Genomic DNA, 26269 nt, shown 5'->3' on the forward strand with positions numbered 1-26269 from the left:
TCCTTAGGGTGGTGTTCCACTAACTTTTTTACTGCTTACCCCCACTTTTTGCTGTATCTTCTTGCCGACATTAGGACTCTGAGCACTTTACCACCGCCAACCAGTGCTAAAGTACGTGTACTTCTCCTCTAAACATGATGACATTGCTGTATACCTGATTGGCAAACTTAGTTTACCTGTAAGTTCCTTGTAAAGGGGTATACTGCACACCCAGGGCCTGAACTCTAAATGCTACTAGTGGGCCTGCATCAATGATTGAGCAACACACACAAGTACCCTTTCAAACCTCCCTCAGGCCTGCAATTGAGGGCCTGTGTGTGCAATTTACTGCCACTTCGACTTGGCATTTAAAATCCCTTGCCAACTCTTGAGCTTCCATATTATAACATGTAGGTCACCCCGAAGGTAGGGCCCAAGTAGGTTTAAGGCCAGGGTGCTGTGTAAGTAAAAGGTAGGAAACATACTTTTGAGTTTTACATGTCCTGGTAGTGCCAAACAGCTAAATGTGTTTTTCATTGCCATCAGGCTTAATCCTCTCATGGGATAGGATTGGGAATTCCTTTAAAAATGTCAACCCCTGATTAGAAATGAGTAGCTAAATTGTGTTTCCTATTTTTGGAATGGTAAGGATAAATCCTTTTTAGGTATAAAGCTGGATTTGACATTAATATTTTAGAAATGCCACTTTTATAACATGGACATATCCCTGCTCTTAACTTTGCTCTGTGTGGCTGCAGCCTGTCTCCAATCCCATCTGGGCTGGGTGACTGCTACACTTTGTGCATTGCCTCTATACAGCCACAAAGACAGGAAGGGTGGGTGTGATAGAGGGCTCATCTGCATTCTGATAGCCTTCCTTAGCAGGAAGGGAGAAATGGGGCTAACACTTACATGTGAATGAGGTGTCACTACACAAAGGACTGATTACCCCCCACAGATAGCCAGGCAGACAGGGCTGAAATGAAAGGGGACCTGTGCACTGAAAGGAGCTACTTCCAAGGCACCTGCACTTCCAAGGCACATTTGGGTGTAAGTCTTGGGGCTCTGATTCAAACAAATAGGTACACTACTAGACCTGGAAAGAACTCTGCTGGAGTAAGGACTGATGTGCTGTAAGGATTGCCACTTTGCCTTGACTGACTGTTCTGAGGAACTATTTCTCTGCTTCGCTGAGCTGCCCTGCTGCTTGCTGATCCCTGCCCTGCTGAGGACAAGGACTGGACCAATCTCACTTGAACCCAGAGTGACTCCAAGGACTGTCTGCCTCTTCTACAAAACTGATGGATCATCACCACTGTGCCAATAGCAACCAGTGCAGTGCCCTTCGATGCCAAAGCAGTCCTGATCTGAAGACATCCCTGTGAATCTCGATGACTACGCAGTGCTTATCTGATGTCCAATGGTGGGTTTGGCTTTGATGCATCTCTGATCTGAGGTCTGGACTGTGAGGCTTGACATCAACATGACAGAGGGAATTGAAAATGACACTTTACTCCATCCAAGTTACTTTTTCAGCAGACCCTGCATGGGTCCTGTTCTGGCCTTTCCTCAATCCTGGTCGCCCTGAACTATGGATTTACCTCAGTCCTTCATGACCTCAAGTAGCCTTTTAGCGCTATTTACTTGTAAGCACTTTTTTTGCCTTTAATATTTAAGAATTTATGTCTCAACTTCTACTGATTGCATTTTTCCATTTGGGTCTTAATTACTCAGATAAATATTAATTATTTTTCAATTCAATTGAATAGAGACTTTATTTCGGTTTTGATTCAAACCATAAAAGCACATGTGCAACAATGCAATTTAAAAAAAAATACAGTAAATATATGAATATATAATAAAGTGCAAAGAGTACAGAGTAAAGTGCAAAAGTTCACAGATCTGTAGTTTACATGGAAAAATTAATTTTGTCAGAGGGGGATAAATCAACACAGAAGTCCTTCATTGATCCAAGCAATTTCTCATTCTTATACATAGCTTTAAAAATTCAGTCACTTGAAGAATACTGTCCTTATGCAAGAGTTGTAAAAACATAAGTGCTGGTCTGATTTGATTAAAATTAAGTTTTTTTAAAAGTACAACCAGGTAGCGTTTACGCGGATAATCATAAAATCTACATAAAAATATAAAATGCAACATATCCTGTGGAGACTTTCCGTCGCAGCCACAGGGTGCAGCAAGTTTATTAAAAATATCACTTTTTGGTCTAATCAGTAAGTGGTGGAAAGTGTTCAACCTAAATCTTGTTAGCAAAAACTTCTCATGTGAAGACAGTGATCCAGTCAAATATGGCTTCATTGATTCACATGTTCTAAGCATAACAAATATTCTCACAGTTTGTTTAAGAAGCTCCACACCTTTCCTTTGCATGATTCTGTCCGTAAGGAAGGACCATTTGATTGCCTCCACGTCCCTTTTTACAATCCTACTCGGATGTTCGAACAGATCCAGACGACCGAGCCTGGAGACGCTAGTTTTCAAGTATTTTAGCCATGGGGTACCCATTGCGTTGTCCCGGGACAAAAAGTCTTTCATGATCAAGTGGGTCAGTGGAATATCCTCATTTAACCACAAATTAAGCCAGCATATCAGCGGGCGTAACGAAAAGATGTCACTTAAATAATGTGCCCCCAGCTCTTCATGTACAATAAAATTAGAAGTTCCGGCTGGTACGCACAAAAGGCGCTTCATGAACGAATTCTCGATAACCTCTAGCTGCTCCCCTATAACATAACCCCACAGTTCACTTCCATAAACCGCAGTTGCCACCGATTTCGGGTTATAAAGTTTCATCATGGCACTGGTGGGTTTTTTCCCAAGCTTTGCTGCGAAATTAAAAATGGAAGCAGTGTGCGTCGAGATCAAGGACGGCGAAATTCGACCATCGGAGGCCGAGTCAATCTGTATGCTCGCCGCACGCGAGTCGACGAGCATACAGATTGACTCTGCCTCCGATGGTCGAATTTCGCCGACCTTGATCTCTTCCTTCCTTCTCTTCTCTTCCTTCCATCGCACGTCTCTGTACCACCAGTCCTTTACCCAAGTCCCAGAGACTAGTATTGGGTTTACCCTTCTTAGGTAACTGTACAACCAGTGGCAGTCAGACCTGCTCTGCATCATTACCTCTCCAGGATCTGACTTCTCACTGTGATAACTCCTCTGGCACGCTAACTAGGGACTCTTTGACTGCTACCTGTTGTTCCTTACTCTTCGGTACCCCTATGTTCCAGGGACCCACTCTTCCTTCACCCCGTCATCGGCTGGAACCGTCAGTGTCTCTCACATAGCAGCATCTGGCCTCGGCAGGCCTAGTCTCCTCACCAGGAGGATACTAATATTTTAATGCCCTTGGGATTTTAACCCTACTGGTATTTTTCCCATGCCAGGGGGAAACACTACACACCAAAACAACAGCAGGCATCTCAGTAGACACCATACATTTGGGCCTACCTTGTTTTGCAGTAGCAGGGCTGGGACCCCAATGTTGTTGTCTGGCTTCGGACAGTCACAGCTGTTATTGGGGCTCCTAATGACGCCTGAAATTCCACCTACCTTCTATTTCAATTGCACAGAAGGATATGGATCCCCCTTTGCACACGCATAGTGACGTCATGCGCAATAACAACATATGCTGATGCATGCCTTTTATCTGACCTCCCCAACAACTCAGTCTGGACCCTCCTCTTCTCTGAGGGCCTGAATTATGTTCTGATTGATGCTTCTGTTGGAAGGTCAACTTGCATGCTGATTGAAGCCATTAAGGGGCTTTCTCAACAGTTTACCTCAGATGTGCTAGTGGGATGGTGGCATCCAAGTCTGCTTTCTGCAGTATTACAAATACTATTTCTCATTTGTACCTTTGATCAATATGTTGCTGTGGGAGTTACCTAAATGTCAGGAGAAGAATTCCAAGTTATGTATCTTCGATTCGGAAAAATAAAAGTAGTTGCAGATTTAATCTGAACACTTTTTATTTCATTGAGTGTATATATACAGGAAGAGTCAGTGTTTCTCTTGGAAGATACCAAAACTGATCTACCATAAAAAAATGCCATTTTGTAACTATCATGTATGCTGCATAAGGCAGGACACATGATAGTTAGAAAATAGCATTTTAGGATTGTTTATGTGCAGGAAAGGACACCTTCCTACACATAACCAATCCTCCCCTGTTCACAGACACCCTTGCACCCTAATGTAAGGGTGCCTGCGTTGGTGCTAAGTTGTTAAACTTAGCACCATCACAGGTGGAAACGCAAGGCTGTACCAAATTCTGGTAAGTATGGCGCAGCCTTGCATTTCAGAAGTGGCGGAGCGTGTCATTAAGCCAAGGAGGCTAACGACACGCTCCACCACTTCCTTGTACATATCCCCCTATCACTCTAAAACTAGCTCCATTTTGCCTTTCTCTTTCAAGGGTGCCCAGAGTTGTGGTTGTGCAATAATTTACTGTAAGGGCACGTACACTCAGTGACTCCTGCCAGAACTGGAATACAGAGTGCTTACTTTTTCTTTTGGGTGTTCTGAGCCAATTGCGTTTATTTGGGCACCACCATGAAGTAAATGTGTACTGTATAATCACAGAGATGGTGTATTATACAGTGAATCATTCTTGCCAAGGACTTGGGGACATAGTTATGAAATAAGAGGCGCAGGGGGCACCGCAGCTGCCCTGCATCACTGGGAAAAGACAGTAATGCGCTGTATTTAACCAATACTGTGCATTACTGTCCTTTCCCCTCGCGCTTTATTGGTATGGTAGCATCAATGCAGGCACCCTTGCACCATGGTGCAAAGTTGATTACGTTGGATGCAGGGTCGTTTTTGTCCAGAAAGCGGTAGCTTGCTCCATAAATGCAATCCTGACAAACTTTTTCCTCTTTTTTATATGCTGCAGAATGCAGCATACATAGAGGAAAAAACTAGTTGGAATACGGATATTTCTCCTTGCTACGCTCAAATGGGGAGGCGTAAGACTTTGGCACAGTCCAAGGTTTGCAAGTCCTTGTACATCTTGGAATGCATCGAAAGCAATGGGAGTTGTGTGGCGACACCCGCCACAATGCCCATGTAGTGCCTCACTTGTGCAGAATAAGGCAATTCAGAGATTTGAGAGGCATTGCCTTACTCTAGATTTTTAAGCCATTCAAAAGCATGCAAAGTGGCTTTGCGTGACTTCTTAAATCTGATTTAGTGGCTTGCATCAAGCATGTACCACTTTGCATGGTGTAAACGTGATGCAAGCCTTGGTCCATGGGATGGTCTTTTAATGTTAACGTGTACCACTGAAACCAATATCAGGGAGCATTTTCTTCACGAGCCCTCTGTTCTCCTCGATAGGGTCACTGGTCCTGGGACTAGTCTTGTTTTAATCCACATGGTCCACTTTGTGAGAGATTGCTTAACCTAGTTAGTATCTTCTTAAGACCTTTAAGAGGCTGCCCTGGCTACATTAGCAAGGACCCTAAGGAGTCACACATTATGCTTTTGTCCAATGCATCCTCTGCCTCATCCAAATCAGCCACCTTGTAAATAAGGCAAAGGGTTCAACTCCTCAGGAACATCATAAAAAGTGACGCTCCTGTGGCAATAGGAGCTTGTAAATATGCCCCTTTGTCTCTTGTATGCAAGCACTCAGTAATCTCTACTTTTCATTCCTTTGTCGTAAATTTACGATTGCAAAAAATCTGCTCTCCTTCTTCCTTGTCCCCATTCATAGGTGGAATTTTCAGTCTGAAACATCTGCAAGCCCAGAAGCCAGGAATCAGGATTTGTAATTTGCAACTACAGATGGATCTTTTTGATACATTTGGTGCAGCTTAGGTGAGTAAAATGTTTTGGGATTTGACCTTAAGATATGTGCTTGTGCTAAGTGCCTGCTTTCAAACAGCACCCCCATCAGGTAGAAGGCTGCATTGCAACAGTTACTGATGACCAAACAATCCTCTCTTTCAATTATCTTTTTTAACAAGGCGAAAGAAAACCTTAGTGTGAGTGAAATAAAATCCATGTGCAACTCCAACAAGTTGATAAAGTTAAACAGTAAAAAAAAAGTTCTAAGGCGTTCTCGTGCCACCTGTTTTAGAAGGACAAGTGGTCACCCACGGATTATTGTACTTTGCCGAACTGAAATTAATTTTATGTCACAGGAGAAAATTGCCCCTAGTTGTCATTAAATCTGCTATTTCAAATGAAAGACTGTCCTGCTTCAGCCATTTGCATTTCTTCCTCCCTTCTAATATTCGCCTGCTGGTTTCTTCAGCCGAAAAATATTTTGTAGCATCCTTTATTCTGTTCAGGAACATTTCTTTTTGTCGATTTCCTAATTTAGAGGTGGCGGTGTATTAATCTTTCATGCTTCATGCCCATGGGTGGTGAAAGGTGGCGAGGGATGCGTTTATATTGATAGATACACTTGTGGTCAGTGTGACATCAGACCCTCTGTTCCATATTAATATCCTTTGTGGAAAATAACCCTCCAGGGAAGCTGTATTCCGAGACACGCCGCAACCTTTATATTGTTATAAAAGTAGAATCTAACGATTAGAAAATCTTGTGCTAACCAGTAGACCCGATGATGAAATGGGTATACATGGTTACTGAAGTGGATCGAGAAACATATTTATATATCAGTAAGTATTTGCATGCTCTGTACAAAAAAAAAAAAATACGAACATCATTGCTTTAATATAATAGTATAAATAATAATTGCATGGCACTTCACACAATAAAATTAATGATATCTATCACTCTATTTGTATTCTATTCGTCCTTGAATTATTCTAAATAATTATGACACATGGTATGGTGATCAAGCATGCAGTGAGCGTGTAATATAACCCAGTGAACTAACCACCTGCTGCAGGCACCCTCTTAAAAAGCAGTTTACAATTTAGAATCTTGAAATTCACATGACTAACATTCAGCCTGGCAACAAAAACACCTAGCACAAGCCAAGAAGCAATTGAGGTACAAAGTGCAAGAAACAAGGCCCAAGCCATATCCCGAAACGTGTATGGGTCATGTTGAGCTTCCTGTAGGGTGACCAGATTCTCAAAACAAAAAACGGGGACAGGTCATACACATAGAAGTAGGACTACGGTTTGCAGTAACCATCCACATGAAAGTAGGATTATTTGACAGCTGTCATAGACATAGAAAAAGGACTACGATGACAGCTCCCTCCACAGACCGAGACGAAGCATTACAGACAACAAATCAGAGGTCTTTTATTGGCACCCCTCTCCTTTACACAGCAGCATAAGTTCTTCTTATTACATTAACACTTTTAAGGAATATAGCATATATTTTCCAAAAATCTATAAAACATCACAGGCTAGCAAACACCAGTGCAAAGAGAGCATGCGCGCACATGCTCAACTGGAACAATGAAAAACAGGGACATTTCTGTGTTTAACAGGGACACTGTTTGAAAACGGGGACATTTGAGTCACTTGGAGAAAAGTGTCGGGACACGGGGGCACTTCTCCAAAAACGGGACCATCGCGGGAAAACGGGGACGTCTGGTCACCCTAGCTTTCTGCCTAAACTGCCTATGTTAGCCAAAGCCAATAGGTCCAACTTGTTTTAGGTGATGTTTGCTTTGTAGCAGTAACTGTTTTCTGTTTTGTGATACGTCTATATGCAGAAACAAAAAGGAGACATGCAGGTATCCACATCCACACACACACTCGCATACACATAAATGTACGCACACATGCGCAAACACGTGAACACATGCAGACGCAGTCAGCCATCACACAGACAGGCCCATGTAACCACAGATAATTGTTGGTTGAATACATAGATAGCTTGATGGTTGTGTGGTTGTACATATAAGGCTGAATTGTATTAATTTACATAATACTTTAATATTACTGTCAGGCACTAGTGAAAGTCTAAGTGTACTTTACATGTAATTAACATTAACAGAAAAAGAACATGACATATACAAAAATCAATGAGATTGACAATAAGGTGAACGCCATATACACAGAAGACATACTATTTCAGATGCAGCTGTAAGAGATAAGCCTTTAAGTAATGATGGCATAAGGTTGCGGATAGAGATTGTCTTTCCAGAAAAACCTTGATATTGGGCTTTGGCTGTTCTGAATCTAAGTGCCTTTATGGACAATGAGTTTCAACTTGTAGGACTTCCCAGTCTACCAAAGGTGTTAAGATGGTTGACTAAGAATGTCTGTGGGTTTAAATGCAGGGCCTTTGAAAATGTGATAACCCGATTTATTTTTGATTTTGGCTGCAATCAGCAATTACTGTCATTTTGATACATTTACTAGAGCTTTTCAGGATTTACAGTCTTCGCCTTTTGAACACCCTACTGCTAAGGACTCAGTCAATTTGCCAACCCAAATCAGAAAACCAGTTGGACTAGAACCAATAAACAACCTACTGAACAATGTTTGTGTATGATGTGTTCCTTAAGATAAGGCACTGGGGGCGTGGCTTGCGCCCGACTGGCATGGCGGCTTGTCCGTGACGCTCCGTGGCGGTAAAGGGGAGAGCGGGATGAGCGCTGTACCTCACATCGCCAACAGCCTTGCAAATGTGAGGGGGGCTGTGTGAACCTGTGGAGTCCCTGATGCTGCCCTCCGGAAATCTCTATTCTGCCTGCATTCGGAGTTTCGTCCGAAATTCTTCTGTGACGCGGCACTTCAATACCGCGGCCGCCATTTTGACGCCCGGTTCCCGCAGAAGGAGAGGCTTCTCTTACCGGTCTCCTGAGCGACACCACACGCTGCAGCCTTTCTGCACCAGTGCCGTAGCGGCTTTCCTTCTCCACGCAGGTACTACCAATGCCTCTTTTACCACTTACTACGTTTTAGATACCTCACAGTGAGGCGGCTCTACTAACACAGGTGCCATTTTATGACTTTCTTCCACGCGCCTCCTATTTTTGGCATTTTTTGGATCTTTCTGCTCCACAGAGACTGTCCTTCCATACACAATTTGTGCTATATCTGCATTTATTTACTTTAATACCAGCTATACTTGCACTATGGCTTCATTCCCAGGATCTTCACCTTAATGGATGGACACGCAATTTACAACACTCTTTCAAATATGCACGTTTATTTTCTGTGATGTTGGTTGTTACATAGGATAACACTTCCAGGGATTTATACTATTTGGTCCTACAATTGTACTGCCTGTTACTTATATATGCCATTGCCTTCATTTAATGAGGCCGTATTTCCCTAGTTGCATACATATTCTTATACCTAGGCCCTTTTTCACTATGTATTGATGATTTGTTTTTTCTAATTTGTTAAACTTCATTTACAGCATTATATTATTATATGGACTGTTTTGAGCCTATGGGAAGACTGTCTAGAGCTTCTTCATCAAATAAACCTACCTCTCGCCAATTTTTGCTTCGCACCAGCTCACGTTTTGACTGCCTATACATGGAGCCCTCAGATTCTTCCTCACCCAAGGGTGCCGCGGTGCTTTCTATTACTTCTAGTTCTGCTGTTACCAAAGCTTCTACGAAATGACTGAAAAAAGACCCTCCTTCTCCACCCAAACAGTCGAGCTCTGTCACAATGGATCTGCTACTTGAGGAGATCAGGGCATTAATGCCTTTTATGGAGGAAACCAAATCTACCCTTCCGATGCTTTCTGATAAATGGTCCACTATCGATCAACGTAACTATTTTGGAAAAAATGTTGAGTCCATCTCCTCTTCCACCTCAAAGGTTGACTATCTTTCTTCACAGCGTTTCTGCGCTCCATCGACAGCTTGAAAGTTTAGAAAACAGAAGCAGAAGAGACAACCTTCGAATTTATGGTCTTCCTGAAGGTACAGAAGGGTCAGACTCGCTTGCATTCTTTAAAACTTTTCTTCCAACCCTTCTTCAGTTGCCTGAAGGCACCACCTTGAACATCCAAAGAGCGCATCGACTGGGACCCCCAATGCGTCTTACGCCGTCTTCATCCATGCATAAACCACGAGGAGTGATATTGTACTTTCTTGAGTATACTGACTTATTGATGGTCCTAAAAAAAGCGTCAATTCCCTCAGGAATGACGTCCCTTCGATGCACTCAGATATAAAATGTTCATCAATTGTATTCAATAAAGTTCTTGAACAATTTGTACGATGCTTGTTTTCTATTTATTTCATTTTCAATATTTCATAATCATTTAGTATTGGTTATTGCGTCATAACATTCATCACAAAATTATGCCCTGCTCTTTGGTCAGACATGTGTCCAATGTCTTCGAATTGCATATTTTTATCTTTCTGGGTGCTGACTTGACTAGAAGCACAGGTGGATACTCTATGACTAGTTGATTAAGTCGTAGTCGCACTCCTAGTCGTTTAATGTCTTAAATGGTATCTCATGTGGGCAGTGCTATCGAAGTATGACCCACTGTGCTCTGGGTGTTTTGAACTAAAAAAAAGCGGCAATTCCCTCAGGAATGACGTCCCTTCGATGCACTCAGATATAAAATGTTCATCAATTGTATTCAATAAAGTTCTTGAACAATTTGTACGATGCTTGTTTTCTATTTATTTCATTTTCAATATTTCATAATCATTTAGTATTGGTTATTGCGTCATAACATTCATCACAAAATGATGCCCTGCTCTTTGGTCAGACATGTGTCGAATGTCTTCGAATTGCATATTTTTATCTTTCTGGGTGCTGACTTGACTAGAAGCACAGGTGGATACTCTATGACTAGTTGATTAAGTCATAGTCGCACTCCTAGTTGTTTAATGTCTTAAATGGTATCTCATGTGGGCGGTGCTATCGAAGTATGACCCACTGGGCTCTGGGCGTTTTGAACTAAAAAAAGCGGCAATTCCCTCAGGAATGACGTCCCTTCGATGCACTCAGATATAAAATGTTCATCAATTGAATTCCATAAAGTTCTTGAACAATTTGTACGATGCTTGTTTTCTATTTATTTCATTTTCAATATTTCATAATCATTTAGTATTGGTTATTGCTACTAAATGACGCCTCTGTGCCCAGCAGCATCTTGTATATAGACGGGCTAGCGAAATCTTCCGTAGGATCCTCCTGTAAACATAAGACACCCATGTGTTGCAGGAGAGCTATCCAATGGTATAAACGGACATTGGGAACACCCCATCCACCTCTTGATCTAGGTAACATACACCATTTGGGAGCTCTCCTTGTTCGTCGATAGCTCCATAAAAACCTAGAACACATTCTCTCAATTCGAGAAAAGAATAAGGTTGGAATAAGTAAAGGAATGGTCCGGATTATGTATAAAAATTTTGGAAAAATAAGCATTTTTAAAACATTACAACGCCCATAAAGTGATAGATGTAAATTATTAATCCTTTCTAATTTCTTATTTGCCGAGGCTATGGTTGGATCCAAATTAAAACGCACAACATCCTCAACCTTAGCTGAGATTTTAATACCTAAATAAATTGCCTCGGATTCAAAAGTCATATCACTAGAGCAACCAGCTTCCGGATGTATCAACTGTGTCTTAGTGACATTTAATTTGGACCCCGAATACCTCCCAAATGTCTCAGCTGCTTCAATAATCTTGGGTAAGGGAGTACGAATATCAGATGTGACAATCGCAATATCGTCTGCGTACGCCAACACCTTGTACACCCTATTATGTATCTCAACTGGTTTTATTTCAAAATTAATTTCTAAGTCATTTATGAAGGGTTCAATATAAATAGCAAATAGCAAGGGGGAACAGGGACAACCTTTTTTTTAGTTTTTTTATTTCTTTTTATTGTTGCATCAGGGATATCACCTCTACAGAAAAAGACAGGCAGACGGTAGGGTGTCAACATTCCGCCCTATCCGCCAGTAACGCAACTTTTCTTTGTAATTACAGTATGTCATACCCTGCAGTAGTAGATTTTGCTTTTAAACTAGCAAGAGCGAGAAAAAATAAAAAGAAACCCAACAGAATCCTCGGAACAGCCACCCGCCAACCCCTCTCTCCCTCATCCTACCTCTTGGTCCCCTCCCTCTCCCGATGTGTCTCACCCGACAATCCCGCACACAAGAACAGGTGTTAAAGTACTCGTATAGTACTTATAAGTCCCCACTGTGCATACCATCCCGTCCAGGTGTTCCCCAACCACATTTTACTAGTCCACACGGTCTCAATCTAGTCCATGGAATTGTCTCCACTTAGCCCATACTCTCCTGAATTTTTTGGAGCAGCCCCTTGCACGATAAGTAACTCTCTCCGCCGCCATGTACAGATCCAATCCCCTCCGCCATTCTTCCATACTCGGTTTTTCGGGCGCTCCCCAGCATCGTGCGATATCTCTTTTCGCCACCACTAAGGCCAGTACTAGAAAGATAGTCAAGGGGCGGGGTAGGTCCACTTCGGTGATCATACCCAACAATGCCAATCTAGGGTCACGTGGTAAGGCCACCTCCAATACATTCTCCAGTTCCAGGAACACCTCCTCCCAGTATTCTTGAATTATTTCACACCCCCATATTGTATGGAAGAAATCACCTGTGTGTCGAGGGCATCTAAGGCATGTTGTGTCTGGTATCCTACCCATTTTAAAGAGTCGCACCCTGTCAAAGTAGGATCTGTGGAGTATTTTAAATTGTATGAGGCGGAGTCGTGACTTAATAGCCACCTCACGGGGGTGCATGAGGGCGAGTTCCCAGTCTAAATCCTCCATGACTCCCACATCCGCCTCCCATCTATCTCGTAGGGCTTGTAGGTCACCCAGCATATTGTTGGTTAGAGTCTTGTACGTCAGGGATATTGCCCCACCCTGCATCTGTTCCTGCAGCAGTCTACCCTCCAGTGGTGTATATTCTGGGATATCTGCAAGTGTAGTGTTTTGTGTTCTCCATGCATGCTTCAGTTGTAAGTATTTGTAGTACTGGGTGGTGTGTAGGCCAAATTCTGCTCTGAGCGCCTGAAAGGTTTTTAATTCCCCTCTTGCTATCACGTCTCCTACAGTGGAGATGCCTATGTCATCCCATCTCCTAAAGCCTTTCAGTTTATTCAGCTCTCCTAGCCACTTACAGCACCACAGTGGTGTCTGTCGGGTGATCCTCTTGTCCCAACCCATTCTTTTTGTCGCTCTGCGCCACGCCGTTAACGTTATCCTAGTGGCGGGAAGGAATTGCTGGCCTACCGTCTCCCCATAGAGGTAATGTAGTATAGATTTGCGTGACCATTGAGACCTTTCCAGTGCATAGGTGGGGTGATCGGCCGCCGCATGCAGCCACTCGTTAATCGGGGCGAGGTGTTCCGCCCAATAGTATGCCTCCAGGTTGGGAAGCGAGATTCCCCCGCTATATTGGTGTCGCTGCAGCGTGGTGAGGGCTACACGAGGTTGTTTTCCCAGCCACAGGAAGGTGCGCAGGTCCGCATGTATTTTAGTCAAAGTCGCCAACGGTAGGGGATAATACTCATTCTGGAGTGCAAAGAGAAATTTGGGCAGTAGGACCATTTTATACAGTGCGGCGCGACCCAATAGGGTGAGTGGGAGCTGTCTCCATCTGTCCATTTCCGACTTTGTTTCTACCATTATTCGGGCTATATTCGCAGTGTAGGAGCGTTCCTTGTCTAGCGTTATATATACGCCAAGGTATTGGAAGCCGTCTTTAGTATGAATAAGCAGCTCTGGAAGGCACTCATTCCGCTCCTTGCCCTGTGGGTCATAAAGGACCGATTTGTGCCAATTGATCGTGTGTCCCGCCCTCGCCCCGAATTCGTCTAGCTCTCCGAATAGTGCTGGTATAGTCCTGTCCGGATCCGTCACAAACAATAGCACGTCATCGGCATACAGAGATATCTTTTCCTGCGTATCGTCAGTAGTACCCCACCTAAAACCTCTGATATCCTGATTCTGCCTAATCCGCACCGCTAAGATTTCAATCGTAAGGGTAAACAGGAGGGGGGACAATGGGCAGCCCTGGCGCGTACCCCTACCAATGGGGAATTCACGGGACAACCTTCCATTGACCCGCACTCTTGCTCTCGGGTTGGAGTACAGGAGCCCGACCCACTGCATGTATTTGGGTCCAATCCCAAAACGTCGGAGGGTCTCCATCAGGAAGGGCCAGTGGACTGCGTCGAATGCCTTCTCCGCATCCAGGGAGAGAAACCAGTGGGGTTCCCTTCTCTCGCGGACCTCCTGTAACCAGTTATGAGTATGACGGAGATTCAATTTGGTCGCCCTATCCGGAAGGAATCCGGATTGGTCCATATGCACCAACTCCGTAATCACCTGTCGTAGCCGCCGAGCCAGGACAGTGGCCAGAATTTTCGTCTCCGTATTTAGGAGGGAGATTGGGCGGTAGGAGGAGCAGTCGTTTCTGGGTTTGCCCTCTTTGTAGATTGGGATAATAGTGGCCATGGCTAAATCTGTCGGGAGACTCCCCTCATGGTATGCGTCTGTGAATAGGGTCTTCATGTGTCGCTGTAGCAGATCCGCCGTTCGTTTAAAAAATTCTGCCGGGAAGCCATTGGGCCCGGGAGTCTTCCCCGGTTTCAACGCCGTTACAGCTTCAGAGATTTCCTCCAACGTCAAATCCGCCTCCAGGGCTGCATAAGCCTCCGCGGACAATGTCGGCAGCTCCATATCACATAAGTATCGTTGGGCGTCCTCACTGTCGCCCAGGTGCCTGGCCCTGTAGAAGTCCTCGTAATAGGCCGCGAAGGCCTCTGCTATGTCTCCATCTGTGTTTACCCGCCTGTTCCCCGTTGACGAGATCTGATCCACCCATCTCGCTGCACTCTCCCTCCTACTCAGCCAGGCTAAAAGTTTGCCCAACTTGTCACCTACATCGTATAGCCGGTGCAATGTTGCCAATGCCTGAGTGCGCGCCTCATCCGTGACTAATTCCCTGTATCGTCTCTGTGCGTCAATCAATTTCCTGAGGCGGGCCTCGCCCTTCTGTTGGTGGTACTCCGCTTCTAAATTTTAAATGGATACCTCTTCACTCGCTATCTGACCCTGACGAGTCCTCCTAGCGTCTCCCAGCCTACTTTGAATGCGGTCTCTCAGGACTGGTTTCATTGCCTCCCAGAGGGTAACTCCGGAGTCCACCGATCCCTCATTTTCGGCCATGTATACCCGTATATCCGCACGCACGCCCTTAAGTATTTCCGGTGTTTGGATGTCCCATGCCGCTAATCGCCATTGCGTCTGCCGCTCCCTTCTGCCTCGTCCCAGCTGTACTAATAGCGGGGAGTGGTCGGAGATCCCCCGTGCCTTGTATTCTGCTAGGTCTCCGACCGCGATATCCTGCCTGGACATAAAAATATAATCTAACCTGGAGAAGACCTTGTGTGCCCCGGAGTAAAAGGAATACGCTTCGTGTGTTGGATGGAGCCATCGCCATACGTCAGTGAGGCCGATGGTATTCATTTGCCGGGCTAGGGCTGTTGTGGACCCTACTGAGCGGGAAGTCCCCGATCTATCTTGTGTGGTGCACATGACGTCATTAAAGTCCCCCCCACTACTTGAGTTGTGTCAGCCGTGTCTAGTAGGATAGTAGCAACCGCCTTCAGTGTGCGAGACTGTAACTTGGGGGGGGCGTACACTGATATTATCGTGAACCTACGTCTTCTCCACAACCCCTGGACTCCCGCATATGTGCCCTGTGGGTCTAACCAAGTGTGTGTAATCGTGAATGGCGTCGATTTTTTTATAAGGATCGCCACCCCCCTGGAGTCTGCCGTGTATCCTGCATGTGCCAGGACAGTATATCGTCCTCGCGCAATAAATGCGCACTGATTCCCTCTAAGGTGTGTTTCCTGGAGGAGGACGAAGTCCGGTGCCAGTCGTTTGAGATACTCACTAACTAAACCTCTTTTAATTTTTGACCCCAGGCCATTCACATTCCATGTTAGCACCGTGACTCCTGTGTCACCCGTGGGTGGGGCGTCTAATGTACTTGCCATTGTGTTGCTCTGAGTCTTCCCCGGGTGGGACCTTGACGTAGGGACGTCACCAGCTGTGGGATGGCATGTCTCTGCTGTTCCTGAACGGGTTCCCCCCTCCCCCCCATAACCTTTGTAGACCCCAAAAGGGGGCAATACAAGAACCAACTTCCCTCCGGAACAGGGACAACCTTGTCTCGTCCCCCTTGCTATTGCAATATTCCCTGAGAGCCTACCCGAAATACGTATAGCAGCCCTTGGCTGAGCATATAGTGTCTGTATAGACATAATTAATTCTTTTGGAAATCCCTTCCATGCTAGAACTGCCCGCAGGAACCTCCAAGAGACCCTGTCAAATGCTTTTCTGCATTTAACAGGGTCACAGCAACCGGGGAATTAGTAGCCTGAGACCAGTACAGCATGGAAACGATCCTTTTAACGTGATCTGTCATATCTCTATGTTTAATGAACCCGTGTTGTCTTTTTGACACCAAGCTCGGCATAAAATCATTGATCCTATTGGCAAGTAACTTCGAATAAATCTTATTATCCGTGTTAAGTAACGAAATTGGTCTATAAGACCCCATTTCGGTGTCTTTTTTCCCTTTTTAAAAAAAAAACCACAATGGTTGCATCTGACCAGGAGTTGGGAGAATTACCTAAAAAGGCTTGTTGACACACCTCTATTAATTCTCTTTTAAGTATATTCCTAAAGGTTCGGTACCATTCAAGTGGGATATTGTCGGGACCCATAGCTTTCCCAAGGGCCAAGCCTAGTAAGGCCGCCTCAACTTCTTCACATACTATGGGAGCAGATAACAGCGCTTTCTGTATGTCCAAAAGTTCATGAGAATCTAAATCTTTCAAATATTCTCCTTCATCCAGTACAGGTGATTCTACCACAGGCGCACTATACAAAGATTGGTAGAATCTTCGAAAGGCTTCTAAAACTTCATCCTTCGTTTCTTGCAGCACTCCGTTTAAATCAGTAATTTTTGCAATATCATTAAAAACTGCTTTCTGTCTTAATCTTTTAGCCAAGATTCTACCTGTATTTCCCTGAATTCGTAGGAGTCTTCTTTGTGCTGCACATATTTCAGTACTATTTGATCAGCGATATTATCGCAAGCTACCACCCTCTTTATAGTAAGATCTCTCTGGGCATTACCTGGATCCCGACCCTGTCTGATCATTTCCGCTAATTTCCGCTCAGCTAATATAACCGATTCGAAATCCTTTTTGTGTTTAGCCCATATCTTTTTCTGTTTAGTTTTCAAAAAACTAAGGCTTTCTCCCCTAACTACAGTTTAAAAGTATCCCAAACAACTTCGTTCGAAGCTGTTCCTTTATTAAATTTAAAGAACTCCTGGATTATCTTAGTCATAAATTGATGGTACTCATCATCCAATAATAGATTTCTTTCGAATGACCAAGCTTGGTTGCCTTCTTTTAGCTGGGGGCCTAAGATAAGATCAATTATTAAAGGATTATGGTCAGAGACAATTTTAGGCTGAATCTCAATGTCGATCATGCCTAGAAGTGATGATGAATGGAAAAAGTAATCTAACCGGAAAAATTTGGTAGGGGGGAAGAAAAGAAGGTAAAGCCTGGGTCATCAGCATGTAATAAATTCCATGTATCATAAAGCCCATGATCTAAACGCAATCCACGTAGCGACGAGAAAACCTGCTTCTTTCTACCTGGATATGCTATATTCTTCCTTAAATCCATCTGGGCATCCATATGGATATTAAAATCACCACACATCACCAACGGTTGAGGCCACTGTACTAATTCTATATTCAGATAATTCATGAGCTCGGCATCATCCAGATTTGGACCGTATACATTACAAAGAGTGAATCTATAAGAACCAATCTTAAACTCACTTATTGCCCAGTGGCCCCATTTGTCTACTGAGCTTTTTATACAGACACCCAGGCCCCGTTTCATAAGGATAGCCACCCCTCTCTTAACCCCGGTTTGTTTGGAACAGGCAACCAGCTCTAACCCTAAACTTTTCAAACACCCCCTATTAGCCCATGAAATATGGGTTTCCTGCAAGCGTAGTAAATCGATATGTAACAGCTGAACAATTCTGGTTAATACATGCCTTTTTTTAGGATCATTAAGTCCGCATACATTCAAGGTACAAATCTTAAATTTCCTATCCATTTCCGGAGAAAAAAAATATATACATGCCGGAGAGTCGATACGAAAGAATAAAAAACCATAGCCTCTTGAAGTTTTGTAAATCCAATCGCTATTTAGCATCTTATGAACACAAAGAACCATTTTTAGCTGTCTCTTAACTGCTGCTGATTTTTCACCCCCCCCCACACCAACACCCTACACCCACCACCATGGCCCGTCCCCACCCCCCTCACCCATAGCCCTTCCCAACCTACCCACCCAACCCACCCATCCCACCATATGAGACCCAAGGGCTATCAGTCCCTGCAAAATATGGAGTGCCGTGCCCCCTCCCCAGGGCAGGAAAGAGAATATTATCCTTATAAGTATATTTACAAAACACAGACCCCTAGCCGGAGAGAAAACAAAATAGAACAAGGACCACCGTTATGTTATGTTAAAAGAGATTTGGTACCGCGTATACAGGACCACCGTATACAGAGAGAGAAATCAGCTACCGCTACTAACTGCTACTGATGGCAACTGAAGTCATCTATTTCTATAGAGACCCCAAGAAATCTTTGGCCTCAATCTCTGAGAAAAAAAATCTAGTCTGGCCTTGTACAGTGACTTTGAGCTTTGCAGGATTCTGCAGAAATACAATGGCCCCTTTATTCTGAAAGCCCGGTATGTGCTGATGGAGATGCCAGCGTCTTGAGACTGTTGCCTGACAAAAATCTTGCCTGACAAAAAAATTACAATCTTTAGCCAGCCCCTTTTTATCTGGCCTAGACAGTGAGTATATAGCTTCTCTCGCTAAAAAGTTATTGAAGCACACTAGAATTGCTCTCTGACGATCTTCCTCTCCTTGACGGGGCTTTCTAACCGTAAACGGAAACCTATGGGCTCTTTGAATTTTCTTTGGCTAGTACCAAAAAGTCAGATCTGGGAAAACTTTGGTGAGAAGTTCACATACAAATTTCCGAACATCGGACCCCTCTTTCTTCTCCGGAATACCTAAGATGTGCAAGTTATTTCTGCGTTCCTCGTTCTCCAATTCGGATAATTTATGATTAAGGTCATCACGATGTGCTTTGATAGCGTCCAACTCCAGTTTATAAGCCGCTGATTTGTCCTCTAATTTCGAGATTCTGGCCTCCGCTTCCGTAACTCTGACGGCTGTGTCAGAGCAGATTTTTATCACGCAACGGACTGCATTCTTCACTTTGCTGCATGTTGCCTGCGTACGCGTGTTTTCAACTTTAATTTCCGCCCTATGATTCATCATAGTGTTATAAATTGTGGATAAAGTAATCTCTTGGGGTAGGTTCGAGTCATTTAAACTCTTCTCGCCATCAGGCCTTAATGTTTCAGATAGAGCAGGTTCTACTACTAGCACCCCCGTGGTGCTCTCTGAGATTAACTCTTCCGACTTAGATTTATTACAGTGGGACCCTCTCTTCTTCACTCTTTTAATCGTGGAAGCACTGGCATTTGGTGAAACCGGGTTTGACATTATTTCATTCTCCGTACTACTGCCCTCACCATAATCAAACCATTAAAGAAATGGGGTAACCCATAAGGAACTAGACCTGGGTATTACATCGATATTAAACAACAATGGTCCGAGACCTCTGTATTTCCAAACAAAAATAATTGAAATTCACAACTCAGGAGCATGCACCCATTGATCAGCTCCACACAATTAATGATAGATACATGAATAAGGCAGTCCTAACTAACCATAGAATGCACCACCTTCGCATATAACAACCAGGTACACACACTTAAGGTACATAGCAATTGCAACACCACAGGGGTAATTTATGCTATCCTATGCCCCTGTGGCTTCATGTACATTGGACAGACCATTCAAAAAATAAAATGTCGAATCCTCCAACATGTCAGCCGGATACATTGCAGAACTGTAGGAGCACCTTTAGTGCAACACTTTACCACCTTGGCCCATGAGCCTGACAGTCTTAAGTGGTGGATAATTGAAAAGGTGGTAGTGAACCAGAGAGGAGGAGACTTTCAGAGCATTCTGAGTAGAAGGGAATGTCGTTGGATATACCTTCTTGATACAGCCAGCAAGGGACTCAATGAGTTAGAGGAAATAAATAGACAAGTGGCAATTCTTTGAATTAACCAATGTCTAACTTTGTGATGGTACTGTATGAGGAAATACTTTGGTAAATATCAATATGTGCTGTATAGATGTAATTTGTGTAATATGTGTAACATTTGTATGCGAAATGTATATATGTAAATAATGGATGCTATACTGTTGTAATTTTTAATTGTGCACAACTAGCGCTATCCTGGGATTCGATACCTACCTGGTTCAAAAAACATATAGAACGTCTTCCCAAACCAATATGGCCGACGCGTCTTTGTATTGGTCCTTCGATATAGGTACTAACACTAACTATCCTTACGTTTGAGTTTGAGCCACGGATGACAACTGTAGTTTGTGAATTTTGGACAATTAATTGAGTATATTATGCCCGTTAGGGGGTATATTATGATAAGATTGGCCGACGGTCTTATTTATATTCAATTTAATTTTATTTACATCGAATTATTGGTAATAGGAATTCCTACCCTGAGCTCCTTATACTGACCTTAGTGACTATGATTAAGTTTATAAACATATTCCCCATTATGGCTTCAAGACGCTGTTACGAGTATATGCGTAGTCCTACTTTGCTGTTTACTATCGCCAGTGACGGTAAAGATAAGCGTGAGGTTCCGTGAGAATCGTTATGATGATCGAATATGGGCAAGTTTGGTATCTATGAACCGTAAATGACGAGTTTAGTAAGTGTACGCGTTTTCGCTACACTACTTGGCAGGGTTCGCCTTATTTACGCGTTTCTTCATCTGAACCCTCGGGTTCCATTTTAGATACAGCATCCATTTTGTTTCTTGCCCTCACGTAGTTAGCTAGCAGGCAACTGTCCGCGTCATGACCCTTAGTTCCCAAGCCTTACGGAAGACGCATATTCCTTTCATGCGTCGTTTATGACCAGGGGAATGACACTGCAAAGGCAGATGGCTCCGCTCGAGGGTAATCTTGCTGTGCTGGTCTATTGTTTCAGCCGTGCATGTGCTAGGATCGAATCCTTTGATCCTGTGATCATGCTTCCGATATTACCCTCACACTCTTTTCCCTACTGTTGTCTGTCTTCCTTGCAGCTGTTCTTGTCTCTTTCTTTTGCTCGTTTACAACTAGAGTGGAATGTGCCTAACGGTGAGAAGATGTGATTTTACAGTTGGGAACCGGCAATGTTACTGTGATTATGTTCCGGGTTTCAAGAAGCCCTTTTGAAGTTTATTGTGGGAACTGAGTTGTAACCTTTTGTTCGTATGTTGTCCAATGACTAAAATGTGTATAAAAGGAGCGATCCACATTTGCAATTTGAAGTAGACTTTCAGAACCTACACTCTGTTGTACTTCTCGTGACTTTTGCCTCCCTGCAGTAATAAACGCTGATCTTTGACACCGAAGGAAGTGTCCTGTGTCTCTGTCATTTGTGCGCTGAACAGGTATCCCACGAAGGTTTCAGGTGTTGTTCCCTGGCACCGCTGGACCTTAGAAATAGTCCAGTCCTTCAGTTGGCGCCCAACGTGGGGCGACATCAGCGGTACCGGTCCAAAGCCTGACGATTGTGAGGAACTTCGTGTGAAATCTCAGAGGGAAGGTGCACCCCGCTTCATCGATCCTGTTGTCGAAATAAGTGGTCCGAAGATTTTTCCCGCGAAGCTTCCCGCCTCCTGACGGCTGCGACGGACCGATGCCCTGACTGTCGACCTGTTTTCGGCGCCTGGCGTAGTCCTTACGTACGGCGAGACGATAGACGGGCCTTCCTGGTGACGCCATTGTACTCTCAGTTAAGTATTTGTGGGTCGCTCCCAGTATCCTTGGTTGTTGTTGAAGCTTAGTTGTTTGCATGGTTCCATTGCATTTGTGGTTCTTAGTTGTTGGTTCTTAGTTGTTATTTGACAGTTGCAATTGCCAAAAACCGAGGGTTTTGTCTTTCACGAAGATTAGCGCTTCGATAACCCTTGAAGTTTGATACTTGGTTAGTGAGCAAGATGCCTAGCCGTAGTGGTTTCTTTGGTTTCTTTAAATGTTATAACACTGATTCCCGGTTGGAGGACTCGTGTCCGATACCTCCAGTTGGAACTCCAATTTATGAGCTCTATAGTCGACATGGTGTAGGTCCTATTATATATAATGAATATTGGGTTCGTTATGCGAAAAACGATGGTGACCTTAGTTGGCCACCACATGGAAGTTTTGAAATTACGATTTTAGATAATCTTGAAGCTAAATTGTTTAAAAAGAAAGCTAGGCCCGCTATGTTTGATTCCTTTCGGTTATGGCGTAAAGAGGCCAAGCAGAAAGAAATCAAACAGCTTAAGAAAAATAAAAAAGAAGGTATCATTACGATGATGCAAGGTGCAGAACAGTACCAGCGAGATAAAGCAGAAAAAGAAATAGAAGTTTCTACTAGACTGCATCACTTGAGGATAGACAAATGTTACCCGGTTTTATCAACCAATTTTGATAAGAAAGAAGAGGACTCGAAGGAGGATCCTCTGTTAGCGTATTTGATGAAATCGCCACCTCCTTATGCACAGGGTGCTGCAGCTCCTGTAGTTCCTCCTGTAGTTCCTCCTGTCGTTCCAGCGGCTGCTGGTCAGCCTGTTGTTGGTCCTGCGTTTGTCCCACCACCTGCTCCTATTCCTACTGCTCCTTTGCCTGTACCTCCTCAGTCCATTGTTCCTGTTACCTCAACTGTCCCGGCTACCTCTGCTGTCCCTACGTTCACTTCTAATGTTGTTGCTCCTGTTCTTCTTTCTCCTTCTGTTCATAATCGTATCCCTAATACTGTCGCTACTCTTTACTCCCCACTTTCTGGATCGTTATTTCGATCCGATGTCTCTGAAACTCCTCAGAGGCGAAGTCAAATCCCTGGTGGAAGGGAGAGTGCCACATTGGTGACTATGGCGCGTAGATGGATAAGACACCCTGCTAACTACCCTCCGCGCATGGTTTTTGATACATTCTCTCAGTTTAATGAGCCCACTCAGAGATTCGTATTTGAAGAAATGTGTAACTTTTTGAGAGAAGAATGGTATAATGATGATTTAGATAATGTACCGCCCGATATGACTGAACTTCAGAGTCAATTTTCGAACGGTATGATTGTAGGTGGAGATGTACGACGTGCATTAGAGCGATTGTTAGCCTTTAGATCCACAGTGCCTTCTCGTGTGTCATTTGATGATGACACCGATAATACGAAAACGAACTCTGGTCAGTATCCTATGAGAGAGGTTCCGCCAGTATGGATGCCCGGTGATGCTAATGCTAATCCTGTGATTCTTCCATACTTCCAAAGAGTTTGGATACACCTCCCATGGAAGCGATCAGAAGTTTTGCAGGTGAAACAATCCTTGCCTGATCCACGCAAGAATCCGGCAGGTTATTATAAGGAGTTATCCCAACTGGTGGATGCTTCTATTATGAACCTTGCTGACATCGACATGCTGTTTGGAAATATCGTACCACAACCGATTTGAGAATCATTAAGTTGAGTTAGGTGGTGACTGGGCTACACTAGTAGCGGCTGATGGACGACAGATTGGTGGGGCTAAGCCCGAGCAATTAATTTTGGATCTACCCCAGAAAATCATTACACTTATGAAAACACTCATGCCAGCGATGAAGGTGAATTGGGATAAATTATCGGCTTGTAAGCAAAAGAAAGACGAGAGTGTCTCCGATTTCTTTACTAGATTCGAGGAAGCATTTGTCGATCATAGTGGTCAGGACATGAGCACCGAAGGAGGCCAACGGTTATTTGTTGACAAGTTTGTGTTAAATTTGTTGCCTGAGCTATGCAACAAATTGAAGAATTCGGAAAGTGCATGGGCTGTTTCAACCACTGCACAGATATTAGCGACGGCTCAATATTTTGAGAATAGGGAAAAGGAAGAAAGTGATCGCTCAGACAAGAAAACGAAGGAGCTCAAAACAAAGGTTTTGTTGCAGCAGGCATATCCTCCACGTTCAAATAAAAATGATTTACAACAGCAGTATCGACCACGAGCCCAGTGCACTAGGATGCAGTCGCGCTCTGACTCCTCTGACTTTAGATCTACGCTTGGGTATAATCAGTGTGCATATTGTAGGAGAGAGGGCCATATAAAATTCGATTGTCCCGCTTTACGTGATCGTTATAATAATGTTTCGGTTCGGGGAGGTCGTGGTGGTCCTCAACAGGCCTCTCGAGGTAGAGGTCGAGGTTTCATTCAAAATCATGAGCGCTCTACTGTTTCATCGGACGCAAATAATTGTTTCGACCAGCGAAATGCGGGGTCCGATAAATCTGCACAGTACCATGTGGACGATTAATATGTTGAGCATGAGATTGTTGCAGACGACCGTTACTAGGACAGCCATCGACAAAGAGAGGGAGTAGTATCAGTTCCGGTTGATCAGAGAGGGCCTTACGTCGCGGTTGCCACATCTGGCGTAGTTGAGCCTTTTCTGTTGGACACTGGTGCAGCAAAAAGTTCCATCATGCATTCCAAGCTCCATGGCGCACCTTTGTCTGGCTTAACGAATGTTTCCATTGGATTCTCTGGCGCCCCTGTTAGCAATCCTGTCTCTAGCCCTTTGTCCCTTACGATTGGTCCTCGTGAGCTGGAGGCTCCATTGATTCTATCCACTGGGTGTGGTGAGAATCTTTTGGGTCTGGATTTGTTAAAACGGTTATATGAGACTTTGTATTGCTCTCCTGAAGGAGTGGAGCTTACGTTAGGTCAGAGGGTTATCTCTCCTATGTACCTATCAATGGATAAGTTCCCACCGGAATTGAGTTCTCTTCCTGCGTCTTTATGGGCAACAGGTCCCAATGATGTGGGCCTGTTAAACATTCCACCCTATGTGGTCCAGTTGAAAACGAATGTTCGATTACCGCGTGTACCTCAGTATCGTATCTCTCTTGATGGTGAGCGAGCGTTATTAGCGATTGTTTATGACCTGATTAAAAAGGATGTCATTGAAGAAACTCGGGGAAATGTGTGTAATAGTCCTGTGTTACCCATTTTGAAACGAACTGATCCATCTAAGCCTCCTGTGTACCGTTTTATAATCGATTTGAGAGAAGTGAATAAAATCGTGATCCCACAGTTTCCTGTGGTGCCTGATATCACGGCCTTGCTGACCCTGATTCCAGCTTCTGCCTCCTGGTTCACGGTGATCGACCTAAAGAATGCTTTCTTTAGTATTCCGATCGCTGAGGAAAGCAGAGACCTATTCGGATTCTCATTAGGAGGTCGCAGTTTTAGATTTAAACGCGCACCACAGGGCTGTTGTGAGAGCCCATCGATCTACAGTCAGGCCCTTAAAAGTCAACTTGACGCATTCGTGTTACCGACGGGTGTGGCTTTGATTCAGTACGTTGACGACCTGTTGGTAGCTGCTGATACTGAGATTATTTGCAGAACCGCTACAGTATCGTTGTTGCAACATCTATGTGACTTACATCACAAAGTGTCACCTTCCAAGCTGCAATATTGTTGTCAAGAAGTAACCTACTTAGGTCACTTATTGTCAAAAGAAGGGAGACGGTTGACCCCAGAAAGAATAGCAGCGATTGCTCGAATGACTGTGCCAAAAACTCAGAGATATGTACGTGCCTTTCTAGGTATTACATCATACTGCAGACAATGGATTCCGAATTTTTCATTATTGGCGAAACCATTGTTAGCTCTTACGTGCAAGGATGTTCCGACTCCTTTGCCTTGGACTGAAGAGTGTCAGAAAGGTTTTTCTGAATTACGTGATGCGTTGTGTTCGGCCCCTGTGTTAGGTACCCCTGACTACAGTAAGCCGTTTACACTATACGTTCACGAGAGGGATGGCTGTGCGTTGAGTGTCTTGACGCAACAATTTGGCGACAAACAACGTCCATGTGCATATTTCTCTTCGACCTTAGATCCAGTGGCTAGAGCATTGCCAAGTTGTTTAAGAGCAACAGCGGCAGCTGCGGTGTCTATTCGACAGTCCGCAGGTCTGGTCATGGATAATATGCTCACGGTGATGGTCCCGCATGCAGTCGACACTACCGGACCGGACAAAAACCCAGCACCTGACGAGTGCAAGGTTGTCTGGCTATGAGTTGACACTTTTGACAAGTCATATTAGGATAAAACGTTGCAA

The sequence above is a fragment of the Lissotriton helveticus genome, chromosome 4_1 (assembly GCF_964261635.1).
Source record: "Lissotriton helveticus chromosome 4_1, aLisHel1.1, whole genome shotgun sequence".
In the NCBI taxonomy this organism is placed as follows: Eukaryota; Metazoa; Chordata; class Amphibia; order Caudata; family Salamandridae; genus Lissotriton; species Lissotriton helveticus.